The sequence below is a fragment of the Bos javanicus genome, chromosome 24 (assembly GCF_032452875.1).
Source record: "Bos javanicus breed banteng chromosome 24, ARS-OSU_banteng_1.0, whole genome shotgun sequence".
NCBI classification, from domain to species: Eukaryota; Metazoa; Chordata; class Mammalia; order Artiodactyla; family Bovidae; genus Bos; species Bos javanicus.
In genome coordinates, this window is record NC_083891.1 from 34,251,805 (window position 1) to 34,266,721 (window position 14,917).

The 14,917-nt window shown below is 41.7% G+C and overlaps 1 long non-coding RNA gene across 1 annotated transcript; it reads left to right on the plus strand.

The window, feature by feature from the left end:
* Positions 1 to 1,143: 1,143 nt before the first annotated feature.
* Positions 1,144 to 14,162, plus strand: LOC133237581 (uncharacterized). Its single transcript, XR_009733257.1, has 2 exons — positions 1,144 to 5,184; positions 10,517 to 14,162. It is a non-coding gene; the product is annotated as an uncharacterized LOC133237581 (long non-coding RNA).
* Positions 14,163 to 14,917: the final 755 nt, after the last annotated feature.

A 14,917-nucleotide genomic window follows, 5' to 3' on the forward strand; every position in this document is an offset into this window, starting at 1 on the left:
TCCAGGAATGTTTTCCAAATTATCCCACTCCCCTGTGACTTTCCCTACCCTTCGAGGGGCCCATAGTTAAGCCTGGAGGAAAAGGTTAGTTCACAGCACACTAGAGGCTATTTAAATGGAAAGGAGCTGTTTCGAAACCCTCGTTTCTCAACTGTCAGCATTTAAAATATATGGGGCAGTCACAAATGGACTTAAATGGATATAATCTTTTGGAAAGTAACGTGATAATCAGCTTTAATAGCCAGAGAGTTTATTGTGCAACATTACAACACTCACCCCAGTGGTGGCAAACTGTAAAGAATTTATATGACCCACAACAAGGAAATGTTAAACGTCGCACATCCATACAATGGACCATTCTATTGCCATTAAAAACAGGTTTTTAAGGAATATTTAGTCAATGGGCAAATGTTCATCTTTATGGCATAATCATCTCTGTGGCTGGTGAGATAGGAAGGGCTTGGTTTTCTCTTGTGTGTGTGCTTGAGTTTCTATTTCACATGTGTCTAGAATGAGCGTGCATTGTTTTCAAAATAAGAAAAAATAAATTCCAGGAATTCAGGAAGGCTGAGTTTGGACCCTCACCCTGAGCATGAAGTCTGGCAGTCAGTGGGTCAGTGGATCAGGCAGCAATGTTTATCCAGCACCTACTTTGTGCCAGGCACAGGGACAAACACTGGGGACACAAAAATGACAAAAATAAAACAATGCCAATCAGCAGGGGTGGCGGGGCTGAGGCACTTAGAGTCCACGGGTCTTTTTTTTTTCTTTTAAATTTACGTAATCTTTAAAATTGATTTATATCTCTTTTTTTGGCCTCTCCATGCAGTATGTGGGAACTTAGTTCCCTGACCGGGGACTGAACCCAGGCCCACCGCATTGGGAATGTGAAGTCTAAACCACTGGACCGCCAGGGAAGTCCTCACAAGTCTTGACTGTGTGAACAAATGTGGATGCTGGGTGTCCTGTTGCTGCTGCTGCTGCTGCTGCTAAGTCGCTTCAGTCCTGTCCGACTCTGTGCGACCCCAGAGACGGCAGCCCACCAGGCTTCCCCATCCCTGGGATTCTCCAGGCAAGAACACTGGAGTGGGTTGCCATTTCCTTCTCCAATGCGTGAAAGTGAAAAGTGAAAGTGAAGTCGCTCAGTCGTGTCCGACTCGAGCGACCCCATGGACTATAGCCCACCAGGGTCCTACATCCATGGGATTTTCCAGGCAAGAGTACTGGAGTGGGATGCCATTGCCTTCTCCAGTTAGTCAGTTCTAATTGCTGGTACCCTAAGGAAAAGAAGCTGGTGTAATAGCGGCTATATTAGTAGCTTTTTAAAATCCAAAATCCAATCAACAGAAAGTCCACTTTATCAAAAATTTCTTTCTCTTATGTGCGATTTTTCGGAGAAAAAGATAAATGGTTAAGAAAACAAGGTACCATAGAAGGTGATTAGCTCATCTCCCACTGTTCAGTGAGAGTCGCTTTTCATACTAATGTAAGAGAGTGTCTGATTTTTTTTCCAGCCAAATCTCATTCTCTTTTTATTTATAGCAACTTGACTAATCCTACACATCTAAGGAATGGCCTAAAATGTCTATTCGATTTTTAAAAAACCTTTTCCTTCATCTTTGTATTTGGATTCTTTGAAGAGTGGGGGTCCTGCCACATACAGAAAAGTTTAGTTAACTAGAACCTCTTAACCATTCTGGATAAATAGAATTCTGTATTTAGAATGCCAGGTCACCCTGAAGAATTCATCTTGAGATAAAAATAACTTGTAAATTATATCTGCAAGAAACTTCTGTTTAAATAACTACTATTGTTGTTGCTTGCAAAGAGAAGACTGGATTATTATGGGTGAAAATGTACATAATAATTAGCCAAAAAAGGGACTTCCCAGATAGTCCAGTGGCTAAGACCCCGATCCCAATGCAGGGGGGCCCTGGTTCTAGTCAGCAAACTATTCATAGATCCAGCATGCAGCAAGAAGATCAAGAGTACTGCTTAAGACCCAACACAGCCAAATAATCAATCAATATTTAATATATTTAAGAAAACACCTGTGAGATTCACTTTTCTCATCTGTAGAATGGAAGTGGCAATGGCTACTTTCTGATCACTTTACAGTGATGACTTAAGGATAAATCATATATTAAAAAGTGCCCCTAATTCCTTGGCAGAATGAACTATAATTGGCTGAAACTCAGAAAAATGGGAGTCAATGCAGGTATGAAGATGCCTCACCAACTCCAAGCCTTTGTCTGCACTTCCACCTTTAATGATCTGCATGTTTTTGGATTACAGGAACAACAGAATGAGCAGAGGATAAACATTCTCTTGCTTTTTTTGAAAAAGGATAATCTAGGGCTGTATAGGTAAGGAAAATCTATAAAAACTGTCCGAGGTAAGTCACAACTAACATTCGTAGTAAGAATAATGAACACAGAAAATCACCATCTGGAAAACACCACAATCATTGCTTAAGGGATGAATCATCACTGAAAGCTAAAATTAGTTAGTGAAAGTATGATAAGAAACAAGATTTCTATTTAATACATAGTCTAAAGTAGAGCCCTACAATATTTACTAAGGAAAAAAGCAGTAACTTTACAGTGGAGGAACCTAACAAATACCACCTTAACCAGACTGATTAAATTTATCATCTCTTGTAATGAGATGGATCAACATAACATGCCTCCACACATAGATGCCCTGAGAAGGACCCAACCTCATTCTGATGGTACAAAAACTTCATGAGGACATACAAGATGACCCAAACTGAGGGTCCCTCTATTAAATAATTGGTCAGTACTTTTCAAACATGGCAAAAGTTGTGAAAAACAAAGGACTGAGAAAGTGTTCTAGATTTAAGGAGACAAAGGAGATGCAGGCAGCTACTGCAACCTCTGATTCCTCACTGGATCTGAGGCCAGAAATCAATGGTGATGTTTGAATCAGGTCTGGAGTTTGATAAGAGTGACATGTTAGAAATAATGTTTCAATTTTGATCATAATGCTATGTAAAATGTTAACTTTGGGTGAATCTGGATGAAAGGTATATAGGAATTCTTGTTTCTAATTGTGCATTTTTTCTTTGTTTTTTTTTGGTACATCTGAGGAAAAAAAAAAACTGTCCAAGATAGGCAACTAAGATTTTCTTGTTGTTCAGTCACCAATTCATGTTCAACTCTGCGACCTCATGGACTTCAGCATACTGGGCTTCCTTGTCCCACCCAGATAGAAATTTCTTAAAATCATTTTTGTGAAAGTGATACTTAGAGGAAATAAACAGAAATATGACTTGATGTACCATGTCAGGGTGTCTCAAAAGGCCCCTCTTCAGAATTTGAGACAGAGAATTTGAGAAGTGGTTTTCTTTACTTTTTGCCAAACATAGAATCATGGAATCTGAGTACTGGAGGGAAACTTGGGGGAGACTATTGATAAGGAAGAAACTAGCCACAACTTTAATATCCAGCAATAGGGAAATCATTCATTATGCTTCACACACTCCCTGGACTTACATAGCCAGTAAAGGTTGTTCTTACGAGAAATCATACAGCAAAATGGGAGCATGTCTGCACTATAATTTTATTCCTTTAAAAATCAGGATGCAAATTACATATACGTTTTCTAAATCCGAGTACCTAAACTATACATCCATGAAAAAAGGCAAAAGAAATATGTGGTGAATTTGGATAAGATGATGGGATTGTGGGGACATTTTTTTCTTTCCCTATTTTCCAAATTTCCTATGATAATTTAAATGTCAAAATATTTTTAGGAAAAAAAAATGAAAAATCTCTTAACTTTGAGCCAAAATTTATCCTCCTCTTGCTTCCCTGGTGGCTCAGAGGTTAAAGCGTCTGCCTGCAATGCGGCAGACCTGGGTTCCATCCCTAGGTTGGGAAGATCCCCTGGAGAAGAAAATGGCAACCCACTCCAGTATTCTTGCCTGGAGAATCCCATGGACGGAGGAGCTTGGTAGGCTACAGTCCATGGGGTGACAGAGTCGGACACGACTGAGCAACTTCACTTTCATGACAAACTCTAAACCTTCTTTCACATGATGGCCCTTGCCCACAGTCCCTCAGCTGTGGGTACTAGAGACTTTCATATACACACCAACCTGACCCAGACACGGGGCCACTCCCCAAGGAGGCGACTTACAAAGAATTTCCTAGGCTCTTCCTGAGCTGAGTTTGACGTTGGCACTTTTGTGTTTGGGAGATGAGACCTGGGAAAGCCCATGAGTGTAGCTTTATCTTCCCTGCTCACTCCGCCAAAATCACTGGCTTTGTCTCAGTTCCCCTTTCACTTTCATTCCTCTGTAAGGCTGAAGTTTCACTCCCTCACTTGGTTGGTCCTTGCCCATCCCCTGCCCCCCTCCTCTGGGAGCTGAGCTCTGTTCCCCGTGTATTGGTTCGCTAGCCCTGCTGTAACAAAGCACCACAGGCTGAGTGGCTTAAACCACAGGAGGACAGAGGTCCAAGATCAAGGTGTCTGCAGGGCTGGTTCTTCCTGAGGGCCGAGAGGGAGAGCTCTGGTCCAGGCCTCTCTCCTTGGCACCAAATGTCCACCTTTTTGTTTTGTCCTTCACATTGTCGTCCCTCTACGTGTTTCTGTGTCCAAATCCCCCTCTCCTTAAAAAGGCACAGAAGAGTCAAACACGACTGAGCAACTAAGCACAACACAGTCATTGGATTAGGGCCCACCCTAATCCAGGATGACCTCCATGTAACTTGATTACATCAGCAGAGACCTTATTTCCAAATAAGGTCACATCCTGAGGTTCTGAGGAGGAGTAGGCTTTTCTACACGTGAACTTGAGGAAGGGTGGGGGCAGGACAGGATTTAACCCATAACATCCCGAGGCACTGCTGGACAGTTACTCCAAATGAGATGAGAAGACTTGAGAGTATCAACAAGCCTCTGGCCTGACATTTTCTAGAGCTCTCAGTGATTTTTTTTCCCCCTCTTTTTATCACACAGCTGAGAGGGATCTTGTGGATCTTAGTTTCCCCACCAGGGGCCAAACCTGCATCCTTGGCAGTGGAAGCGCAGAGTCCTAACCACTGGACCACCAGAGAATTCCCCACTGATAATGGATTTTTTATCAGACTCCTTTTTAACAGACTCGTGCTACTTGGCTACAGGGAGTTATTCTGCCTGCTGGAGGGTTATCCCCATTGGGTGAGTGACAAGTGTATCTGCCCATCATAAAGAATCTGCTTGTCTGGTCACATGAATTTCAGCATCATATTTATCAATGGAAAAAAAAAAGGAATTACTGTTTGATATTTTATAGTCTCAATTGTACATTTTTTTAATCTTTATGAAAATATTTTAATTTTTTCACCCACATAGACAAATTTTTTTTTTCTTGATGGAGATGATTTCAAGAGGACATTTTTAAAAAATCTTTTTAAGGAACTGTATGTACGTATTTCAAACATAGAAATGGGCTTAGAAAAGTTATGTTCACAAAATCAGGGTCAGATTTTCCATTAAAGTTTTTGAAAGGATTTTATCAAAATATTTCATTCAAATTTGATACTTAATATTTCCCCACTCACTTTCTAGGCAGATGGTGTGTAGTAACTGCTTTTATGTTCTGATCCTCTCCTCCTAAATATTCGTCTTTATGCTCTTCCACTTAGTTCCTCTGCAACATCCAGGTAAATACACCCAAATAAATATGCTTCTCCGTGTCATAAATATGGGCATATATTTCATTTCATCACTGTACATCAGTCTTTTTTTAAAAAAAAAATAGCACTAGTTCTTCATTCTACCAAAATTGGATCTCTTATTATGTATGTCTATTTGTAACTTACTTTGTTTACTGAATATATTTTCACATTTTTCTGTGTAAATGTACAAGAAGTTGCTTCATTTCTCTTTTTTTCTAACTTTTTAAAAAAATTTTTTTTTATGGAAGTATGCTTGACTTACAATGTTGTGTTAATTTCAGCTATACCCTAAAGTGTGTCTATCCGTCTTGAGCCCTGTCTACAAGGTTTCAACGAGGTCATCTTGTCTATGCGTGGTGTTAAAATCTCAAGTTTAATTTGCTTGTTACCTGTGCCCTGTGTGTTTGTACTTAGACATCTGAGGCCTTAAGTATTGTTTCTGGCTTCCTTCCCAACTGGTTTCTCACATGAATCACCAGGCACCTCTCACTCCCTTATTCTTTCTGCTGCTGCTGCTGCTAAGTCACTTCAGTCGTGCCCGACTCTGTGCGACCCCATTGACTGCAGCCTACCAGGCTTCTCTGTCCATGGGATTCTCCAGGCAAGAACACTGGAGTAGGTTGCCATTTCCTTCTCCAATTCTTTCTATATCGTACCTATTACTCTTCAGAGTAACTAGATTCACAAGTTTACCTGGCTGCTTTCCTCCCTTCCCTCACTTATTCTCTTTTCAAGCTCCATGGATAAATTACTATTTATCTAGTAAACTCCTGGGTTAATTATTATTCCCAATTTGGGGAGATGTCCTCCATCTCAAACCAAAAGTGGATCACTTCCATCACATAACTACCCATGACCAAGATCCATAAATCCAAACACAGTAAAATGAAACCATCTTCAAGGCCTGCCACTCAAGTCTCCAACCTTCAAACTCACAAATGTCACTGTGTGTCTGACTCTTTACAACCCCATGGGCTGTAGCCTACCAGGCTCCTCTGTCCAGGGGATTTTCCAGGCAAGAATATTGGAGTGGGCTGCCATGTCCTTCTCCAAGAGGTCTTCCCAACCTAGGGATTGAACCCAAGACTCCTGGATTAGCAGGCAGATTTTTTACCACTGAACCGCCAGGGAAGTCCACCAAACAACCAACTGGGCTACCAACTCCTAACCTTTATAGTCTCTTAAAAAGGCTTTTTTTCTTTGCTGATGAAGTCATTCATTCCCACAGGAGGCAGAGTGATCATCTTTCAGAGTCCTAGGTATTACCTTCAAGCAACCAATCTCCTCCACTCACTTCAGCCAATCCATTGTCCTGTTAACTCTTCCTCATAACTGCTTCTTGGGTCTGTGATATTTCTATCTCTACTGTGTTGCCTTAATTGAAGCCCTCATTGTATCCTGTTTCAATCATTGCTCTGCTCTCTTTTGGGGCTTCCCAGGTGGCAGCAGTGGTAAAGAATCCACCTGCCAATGCAGGAGACACAGGAATCAATCCCTGGGTCAGGAAGAGCCCCTGGAGAATGAAATGGCAACCCACTCCAGTATTCTTGCCTGGAGAAACCCACGGACAGAGGAACCTGACAGGCTACAGTGCATGGGGTCACACAGAGGCAGGCACAGCTGAGCATGCACACAGCACAATGCTCTCTGCTCTCTCTTACAGTGTAGTCTCCACGCTGCCATCAGTTATTGCTTGAAGCTTCTCAAAAATTGTTAGTAGCTCACATAACTAACCAGTGAAATTCATCACCTTTGATAATGTGGCCCCAACACTCTGTTCTGGCCTCAATCTACATTTGGTGCCAATAATCTTGTGCAAAGTGAGCAATCTTCAATTCGCAGAATGTATCATATGCTTCCATGCTTTGGGGCGTTCCCTCTTGTTCCTTAATTATTATTCCATCTTTCAAAGCTCATGCAAGGAACTACTCTGAGTCTCCTCCTTCCCCACACCTCGCCAGAGCTAATCTCTTCTTCCTCTAGTTCCTCTTTTAGCGCCCCCACTGTATTTCTGTTGTCTGACAGACAAGGATTGCATCATAATCTTTTCTCCTTCACTCCCCAGCACTTGACTCAGAGCCTGGCACGTAACAATTGCTTGAATTGTTAAATTTCCAAGAATTTGTGAGATAGTTGCCTTGACTTTGGTTGCTTAAAATTAGCCACGAAAGTGAAAATGTTAGTTGCTCACTCGTGTCCAGCTCTTTTCAACTCCACAGACTGTAGCTGGCCAGGCTCCTCTGTCCATGGAATTCTCCAGACAAGAATACTGGAGTGGATTGCCATTTCCTTCTCCAGAGGATCTTCCCAACCCAGGGAATCGAACCCAGATTTTCTGCATTGTAGGCAGATTCTTTACCATTTGAGCCACTTGGGAAGCCTTAGTGGAAATATTTACACCATGGAAAACACTGCGATAAAACAACACTACAGTATAACCTTTTTTTTTTCTTTTTTTTGGAGAAAGTTGCTTCTTAAACATTTTTTTAAAAATCACAGTATAGTTGCTTCACAATTTTGTGTTAGTTTCTGCTGTACAAGGAAGTGAATCAGCCATCAGTTCAGTTCAGTTCAGTTCAGTCGCTCAGTCGTGTCCGACTCTTTGCGACCCCATGAACTGCAACACGCCAGGCCTCCCTGTCCATCACCAACTCCCGGAGTTCACTCAGACTCACGTCCATTGAGTCAGTGACGCCATCCAGCCATCTCATCCTCTGTCGTCCCCTTCTCCTCCTGCCCCCAATCCCTCCCAGCATCAAAGTCTTTTCCAATGAGTCAACTCTTTGCATGAGGTGGCCAAAGTACTGGAGTTTCAGCTTTAGCATCATTCCTTCCAAAGAAATCCCAGGGCTGATCTCCTTTAGAATGGACTGGTTGGATCTCCTTGCAGTCCAAGGGATTCTCAAGAGTCTTCTCCAACACCACAGTTCAAAAGTATCAATTCTTCAGTGCTTAGCTTTCTTCACAGTCCAACTCTCACATCCATACATGGCCACTGCAAAAACCATAGCCTTGACTAGATGGACCTTTGTTGGCAAAGTAATGTCTCTGCTTTTGAATATGCTATCTAGGTTGGTCATAACTTTTCTTCCAAGGAGTAAGCGTCTTTTAATTTCATGGCTGGAGCCCCCCAAAATAAAGTCTGACACGGTGTCCACTGTTTCCCCATCTATTTCCCATGAAGTGATGGGACCAGATGCCATGATCTCCATTTTCTGAATGTTGAGCTTTAAGCCAACTTTTTCACTCTCCACTTTCACTTTCATCAAGAGACTTTTTAGTTCCTCTTCACTTTCTGCCATAAGTGTGGTGTCATCTGCATATCTGAGTTATTGATATTTCTCCCGGCAATCTTGATTCCAGCTTGTGCTTCTTCCAGCCCAAGCCATATGCAAACATATTATCTCCTCCCTCCTTCTTGGACCTCCCTCCCACCCCACCCTCAATCCCACGCCTCTAGATCATCACAGAGGACCAAGCTGAGCTCCCTGCACTGTGTAGCAGGTTTCCAGCAGCCATCTGTCTTAGACATGGTAGTGTATATATGTTATTCCCAATCTCCCAATTCATCCTCACCCTCCATGCCACATGTCAATTCTCTGGGTCTGCGTCCCTTTTCCTGCCATTCAAACAGGTTCATCTGTACCATTTTTCTAGATTCCACATATATGTGTTAATACAGCACACCACTGTGCTGTATACCAGTAATGCTAGTCATCTCTCATTGGATGCAATCAGAATCAACTGTCCCCTTTAATGCCTCCCATACTCAATCCAGTAAACAGTTTGGTGTGTTTCTTCCAGGCCCTTTTTCATACATTTATATATTGTGACATTTGCTGAGTTTAAATTTACTGGCTTATTGCCAGCTGGGAAGCTTTCTCAGACTGCTCCTGCTGTCACTATTATGTCTTTCCTCTGATCTCCTTCTACACCCACTACATCTTTTCTAACTTCTGTGTGCCTTGTTTTTTCTTAAGATTTCAAGTTGTTTGGAGAAAGGTATCCTTAAATGCCTGTATTTTCTCCTGAACGGGCAACCCTCATTAAAATGAGTAAGTTCTAAGGATCCAGTGTACAGCATGGTAACCACAGTTAACAATACTCTATTGTACACTTGAAAGTGGCTAAGAGAGCAGATCTTAAGTGTTCTCACCACACACACACACACACACAAAAGGCAGTTATATGAGATGATGGTGTCAACTAACCATATTGCAGTAATCATTTTGCAATGCATATGTTCCTCACGTTGAACACCTTAAACTGATACACTGTTAGACATCAACTTATATCTCAAGAAAGCTGGGGAAAAAATTAAAATGGAATAAAAAGAACAGACCCTCCAAAATGTCATTCGTTTAATTCTTTGATCCAAAACCAGCTAGGAATCATCCAGTACCGTCTGAATATAGCATTAGATAGAAAGCATCCAAGCAATAAGCCCTTTCGAGGTGCTTTCTTTATTTTTCTCTCTCTCTTCCTCTGGCTGCCTTGAGTCTTAGTTGCATCATGCAGAATCTATCATTGTGATGCACAAATTCTTTAGTTGCATTGTGTGGGCTCAGTAGTTGCATGCAGCCTTAGCTGCTCCACAGCATGTGGGATCTTAGTTCCCCAACCAGGGATGGAACTCAAGTCTCCTGCATTGCAAGGCGGATTCTTAATCACTGGACCACCAGGTAAGTTCCTCTTTAATTTATCATATAAAGGGCAAACTATTTCCTCTGGGTACTGTAGTGCCTCAGTCATGAAGTAAAAGACAAGAGAATGGTACCGTGTTTTATCTGTCATCATGTCCTCAGTTAGGCAAGGTTTCCATCTCTTCACAGGTCACCCTGTGGACCTGGAGCCACACAGAGTAAGAATGAACCTTCCGGCTCTCAGCAGAGATTCTCATGCTAAGTCGACCTTCCCTGTGGATGTGGAGCTGCCATCTGCCCAGTAAATCTACCCCTCTGTGCCCAGGAAAACACTGTGATGCAGCCTGAGGGCTGAAGTGGGAAACCACTTGGATGGCAGACCCCAACTTCAGATGCAGAGAAGAGGTCTTTTCGTCTTACACTTGCTCCTGCCCCGTTAGCCGTGAGGACCTGGAGCTCAGGCAGCAGAACTCACTCATATTTGTCTATCCAAAGGCTACCAGAGCGCCAAGCATACTGTTGGATGCTCAACAAGTGTCAACAGAATGAATCTATGAGTCTGTGTGAAGGATATCACCATGTCCCTTGTACTGTTCTTTCAACTTTTATGTAGGCTTGAAAGTTTTCAAGCAAAAAGTTTGAGGAAAAAAGATCCTCCCAAGTCAAGGATCAAACCCTGGTCTCCAGCATTGCAGACAGATTCTTTACCATCTGAGCCACCAGGGAAGCCTGAATTGAAAGGTGGGAGGGTCACCAAATTTCTGAGTGATGGTGCCTAAGATGTTGTTTGATAAATTTAGTTCTTCCTAAAGAGCAGCAGTCCTTACAGGATCTAAAAGCCTTTGAAATGTTTAAAGGTGGTTCTGTCTGGTGGTGAGTGTGCCCTGGAGGGGGTGAAGAGGGAGGGGCAGGAGCTGCCAGGTAGGATCATGATTATGGAGTAAAATATCCCAGCTTCCGCCAGGGGAGGGGGTCCCTCCCCAGCCTGGGGTCTGTCCAAGGAAGGCTTGAATAAGGACATTGTAAGTGGAGTGAAAATCTGAGATGCGGAACTCCACCCACTCCATCCCAAGGAGCAACCGCTCTGCACACTGCCGCAGGTGCAGCAAGACCTGCCCCTGGGAAGTGGCCACCCTACCTGGCTCCACGGGTCCCCACCTCGGGGCTCACCTTCTCACGTTCAGAGCCCTCTGCTAGCAGGCTGCAGATCTGCTAGCAGAGGATATTAGCATAACCCCTGCTAATCTCAGTAAGTCAAGATCACCTACAACTTTGATTTGGCCATCCCTCTACCCCGCTAAACCTTCATTTCAGATTCCAGAAGCACTTGAATTGTTTGCCTCTTGAGAAACTAAAAATTCACCATTTATCTTTGCTCACATTTTAGAAATCTGCAGCTCCAGGACTCAACCTCCTGTTCTCTTTTTCTTAATGTTAAATGGTGGTGTTGTCCGGGTGACCTGACCTTCAGCACATCCCCAAGCCCTCCCTAATATAGTTCCCTCTTCTAAATTGTAAGCTGTGGTTCATTAATATCAGTAGTAGCCACAGAAGAACACATGAGAAATCAAGACACTTTTCATTGAGAACTATCGCTTAGTGATCTGATTCGTCATCATCTGTTGAACTCTAATGGGGCTTCCCTGGTGGCTCAGTGATAAAGAATCCACCTGCCAGTGCTGGAGACACAGGTTCAATCCCTGGTCCAGGAAGATTACCCCATGGCTTGGAGCACCTGAGCCCATGTGCCACAACTATTGAGCCTGTGCTCTAAAACCCTGGGAACTGCAACTAAGGAGCCCACATGCCACAACTACTGAAGCCCATGCACTCTAGATCCCGTGCTCTGCAACGAGAAGCCGCTCAAGTAAAAAGCCCAGGCACCACAGCTAGAGAGTAGCCCCTGCTCGCTGCAACTACAGAAAAGCCTGTGCAGCAACGAAGACCCAGAACAGCCAAAAATAAATTAATTAATTAAATGTTAAAAAAAAAAAAAAAGAATCCACCTGCAATGCAAGAGACACAGGTTCAATCCCTGAGTCAGGAAGGTGCCCTGGAAAAGGAAATGGCAACCCACTCCAATATTCTTGCCTGGGAAATCCCATGGACAGAGGAGCCTGGTGAGCTACAGTCCATGAAGTTGCAGAGTCAGATATGACTGAGCACAAGCACATGTGTGCACACACACACACATATGCACACATTGAACTCTAAAACCTCACGTCTGCTAAACACTAATAATAACAGTGTTAGATATGTATTGAGAATTTACTATGTGCCAAGGACTGTGGTTAGTGTTACCTTGATTTTCTTATTGAATTCTAACATGGGTCCTTTCCAGTGAGTGTTATTTCTATCCTACATGTAAGAAAACTGAGACATAGAGAAGTCAATGAGTGGTAGAACCACAGTTTGAAGCTGGTCACTCTTTCTAAAATCTGTGCTCTTTATACATTATGCTAAAGTGTCTTTTTCTAAGTGACTTATTTTGAAGTGAAATGAGTAACTTTAGCTCTAAAAGTGTTGAGGGAATTCTCTGGCAGTCCAGTGGTTAGGACTTGGCACTTTCTCTCTTTCGCTGCTGTGACCTAAGTTTAATCCCTGGTCGGGGAACTAAGATTCCCCATCAAAACAGTATGGTACTCACATAAAACAAGGAACAGAATCAGGAGCCCAGAAACAAACCCAAGTAAACACAGTTAACTAACATTTGACAAGGGAGTCAAGAATATTCAATGGAGAAAAGGCAGGGTTTTTTTTCAATACACGGTGCTGAGATAATTGGATAGTCACATGAAAAATAATAAAACTGAACCCAAATCTTACACCACTCATAAAAATTAACTCAAAATAGATTAAATACTTAAATATAAGACTTTAAATCATGAAATTCTTAGAAGAAAACCAAGGAATAAAGCTCCTTTACATGGGGGTTGGTAATTGGTTTTTAATAGGACAGCTAAAGCACAATTAGCAAAACAAACAACAAACAAGTGGTCCTCTATCAAACTAAAAACTACTGCACAGGAAAAAGAAATTATCAACGAAGTGAAAAGAAAACCTGTGGAATGGGAAAAAAAAATGCAAACCATATATGATGAGAAGCTAACATCCAAAATCTCATACAACTCAGTAGCAAAAAAAAGACAAATGACCCAGTTTAAAAATTGGACAAAGGACCTGAATAGACTCTTCTCCAAAGAAGATATACAAAAGGCCACTAGGTAAATGAGAAGATGATCAGCATCACTAGTCATTTGGAAAATGCAAGTTAAACCACAGTGAGACAGCACCTCTTACCTGTTAGGATGGCCATCGTCAAAAGGACAAAAAATAATAAATTTTCCTGTGAATGTAGAGAAAAGTGAATCCTTGTGCACTGTTGTGAGATTATAAATTGGTGTAGTCACTATGGAAAAGAATGTGGAGGACCCTCAAAAAATTAAAAACAGGCCAACCGTATCATCCAGCAATTCTACATCTGGGAATATACCCAGAGGAAACAAAAATATCAACTTAAAAATATATCTGTATCCCCATGTTCTTTGTAGCATTATTTACAATAGTCAAGATGTGGAAGCAACCTCTGTGCCCATCAATGGATGAATGGATAAAGAAGTTGAATACATAATAGGAGATCCAATCATTTACAAAGAACTGTGCCAACTGACACTCTCAGGAGACTTACATGAGACTTCTACATCCTCAGCACCGCTTGATATTATCAGTCACTTTAACTTTCGTCATTCTTTTAGGTGTGCAGCAGTATGTTATTGTGAGTTTACTTTGTATAACCCTTACGATTAAAATGAGGTTGGGTACTTTTTCACACGTTCACTGGCCATTTAATATCTTTTTAAAGACATGGACCCATTCAAGTCTTTTGCCCATTTTTTGGTTGCCTTTTTGTTATTAATTCCTAGGAACATTTTAATATTCTAGATATGAGTCCTTTCTCAGACATTTCTATTGCAAATATCTTTCGCAAAGAAGGTTTCTGTTTTACCTTCTCACTCTCTATACAGTTTGCCTATGTTGAATTTTTAGAAAATCATTATGTGGGGAAAAAAAAAAAACTGCACAAATAACCTCAAAATATCACTTTAGATCTTTTGATTGGTGGAAATACATGTGACATTTTCCTTCTTATTTTCACTTCTTAATATTTTCCTAAACTTTTATTTCTCATTATAAATAATAAAATTTCTATTTTAAAACTACATGAAACTCTAACGATGAAACCGTGAAATGCTAATGAAGAAATCATGAAATGTTAATGATAAGGTAGAAAGAAAAAAAAATCCAGGAAACAAATTTGATTTTATCATTTGAAGTGAAGAAGGACTTTCTATTCTTATTATTAGAAAACAAAAGCTGAAATAGAGGATTCCTAAAGTTCCCCTGGATAACACTATGGACTGAAGACAGCGTCCCCAAAGTGATGCTTGTCTAAGGGGGATTGTGTGCTCCTTGGCTTTCCTTGGATCATCACTCACCTGCCATGACATCCAGCTGCTTCAGAAAGCCCAGGAGTCACGGTTTCCTTGTGGGACCAGAAGGACTAAACCAAGTGGCAGATAGAGGGGCAGG